Here is a 3516-nt window from a genome sequence, read left to right on the forward strand (position 1 = left end):
TATCCATCATACGGATGTCATCCCGTGTCATATTGCTGACCATGAACTTCTCACACTCACATTAAATATAAAAAAAAACAAAGCGACCACCGATAACAAAAACATTTCGTGACCTCAAGCATTACAATATTCAATCATTCATCGAGCTCATCAGATCTAAAGAGACGATGCTCTTAAATATCATTTCAACAGATGATGTAGACAAACAGGTAACTATCCTTACGGAAGTGATTAAAAGCAGTATTGACACGTTGGCACCTCTTGTAACGAGAGTCGTCAGACGTCCCCCTGCTCCTTGGATAAATGACGACATCAAGAGGGCTATTAACCCACACAGGACGGGTGGTACAGCATGTGTACCGCGCATTCAAAAGCCCGTTGCCGGGCGGCACATTATTGTGCCAGCCATTCAATTGATTTAGGCCTAATAATTCGAACGCCCCGGCATTTGGACAATTCAAGGCTAGAATTCCACCGTCGCGGGACTTGGGATGGGTTTCAAGAAAAGGACAGAATTAATGCCAAAATTAGTCTCATAAATAACAGAAATGACGCCGCGCCTTAAGGCAGATTATAAAATAAGAAAGAATGTTAAAACAGTTAATACAAAAAACAAAGTGCAAAAACAAATTATTTCAGAAACCGATTCAGAGATATAAAAAACAATTCGGAATAAAAACATGGAAAATTATTAAGTCAATCGTACCTAGCAACAAACACCCACACTGGATAAATCGTACAAGTTCTACACCAGAAGCACAGAGCATTTTATATAAAAAAACGACTTCTTTCAAAAATAGGTAAACTAACTTATGAACAAACAAATGCGTCTACATACAGCAAAATATAAATCAAGCTATGCCTACATCTAATATTTTCAGACCAAAACCAATTGATGTGGAGACTATTATCCTAGTAATAAAACACCTTCGTGAAACAAATGCTGTAGGAGCAGACGGTATTGCTTTGCGCTTTATTAACCCACACAGGACGGGTGGTACAGCATGTGTACCGTGCATTCAAAAGCCCAGTTGCCGGGCGGCACAGTATTGTGCCAGCTATTCAATTGATTTAGGCCTAATAATTCAAACGCCCCGGCATTTGGACATTCTAGGCTAGAATTCCCCCGTCGGGAATGGGTTAAGGATAGTCTACCAGCAACCGCACATTATCTGGCGGTCATAATTAACACTTCCCTGGTCACTGGTGTTTTTCCATCGCTTTGGAAACATGGAATAGTAACACCAATATTCAAATCAGGAGATATAGATAACGTTAATAATTACCGCCTTATTACAATACTCCCTGTATTATCTAAAGTTCTTGAGAAAATCGTAGCAAATCAACTAACGAATTACCTGGAGGCCAATAACCTATTATCTAAAACAACATGGCTTTAGAAATAGGTTATCCACTGAAACAGCGTTATTGCAGATAACTAATAAAATTCATGATAATATAGACAAAAATCTAGTAAATTTACTACATTATGTGATCTTTCAAAAGCTTTTGACAGTGTAAATCACAAAATTCTCCTTACCAAACTAAGATCCCATAGAATTGATTCCTTCTGATTTAGTAGCTATCTGAATAACAGAACTCAATCTGTTAAAATTAATGAAAGCATATCGAAACAACCAATATGCTTTGTTGTTCCACAAGGATCTATTTTAGGCCCAATCCTATTTACAGTTTTCATAAATGACTTATCAACCATTGCTCATAACTGCCTACTAGTGCAGTACGCCGATGATTCACAGTTTCTCCATAGTGACTCAGTAAATAACTTAAATACATTAATAAGAAATACTCAAAACACTTACACAAGCTAAAATATACTTTGAAAGTAATGGTCTTAAATTAAATCCCCATAAAACTCAATGCATATTCATAGGTTGTCAACAGAACATTGCCAAAATCCCCATCGACACAACCATAGAATTTGAAGGCCACCCTATCAAACCAAACATTTCAGTGAAAAATTTGGAAGTACACTTGGACAGATACATGACATTTGAAACACACGTTGAAAACATACACAGGAAAGTAATGGGTACATTAATATTTCTAAATCACATAAAAAATCAAATCACTACGGATACTAGAATCATGGTCGTGCAAACACTAGCTCTTAGCATAATAAACTACTGTTCAAATGTATGGGGTTCAACCAACAAAACACAAATTCAAAAAGTACAAAAATTACAAAACTTTGCTGCCGCGCAAGGAGTTGCATCTGGGTAATGTCAGTAAATTCGATTCATATTCTACCCCATATATACAAAAAAATTAAAATGGTTAAAAGTTCATCCTAAGTGCATTTATGATACCTGTCTCTTTATCTTTCCTTCAAATTGATACATCGGGATTCTATCCACCATGGTTATTCCCCCTGCAACTGTTAGTGGGGACACAGCTGGCATTCAAACACGCCAGGTAAATTCCCTATATGTAAAAAGATCAAATACAGGAAATACGGGCAAGACAGGTACAAAGTTGTGGACGATACACTGTGGAACTTGTTACAGATAATATTATTAAACATTAACAACTTTTGTAATTTTAAACAAAATTGAAAGATAAAGATACACCTTTTTACTCATCAAGTGTAAATATGTATGTATTCATATAAGAATAACCATTGTAATTTATGGAATAAAATGTTTGAATTTGAATTTGAATATATATACATATGTATATATAGATATGTATATATATATACATATATGTATACATATGTTTATAAATATATATGAATATATATACATGTATATATATGTATGTTTATATATATATATATATTTATATATTAAATATCATATATATATATATATATATATATATATATATATATATTTATATATACATGTATATATTTATATACATATATATACACATATGTATATATATACATATATGTATACATATGTTTATATATATATATATATATATATATATATATATATATATATATATATTCATATATATATATAAAATATATATATATATATATATATATGTATATATATATAGATATGTATATTTATATAGATATGTATATATATATATATAGATATGTATATATATATATATATATGTATATACATATGTATATATATACATTTGTATATATATACATATATATATATACTTATGTATATATATATATACATATGCAAGAGTTAAATCATCGACATGTTTAGCCTAAATATCAACATTGCTACACAGTCTGTTAATGATGGCCAAACTGGGCCGAGCCGTTTTCCCTGAGATACCCCGCACAAGATATCGTCCCAGTTAGAAAGGACATCCTGGTAATGCACCCTGTGTCGTCGGTCAGATAAAAAACTTGTGACAAATGCTAGAAGGTGGGGACGGCAACCTTAAAGGTAGAGTTCTATGATAACTACCGTGTGGTCTACAAAGTCGAAAGCCTTTTTAAAATCTATAAGAATAATTTGGGCAATTTTCATGGGCTTGTCTAAGGATTTCAGAATGGTATTAATTAAAGATGTC

Source organism: Penaeus japonicus, unplaced genomic scaffold (genome assembly GCF_977035675.1).
Source record: "Penaeus japonicus unplaced genomic scaffold, GWHDUDI00000001_assembly GWHDUDI00000007, whole genome shotgun sequence".
Taxonomy (NCBI): Eukaryota; Metazoa; Arthropoda; class Malacostraca; order Decapoda; family Penaeidae; genus Penaeus; species Penaeus japonicus.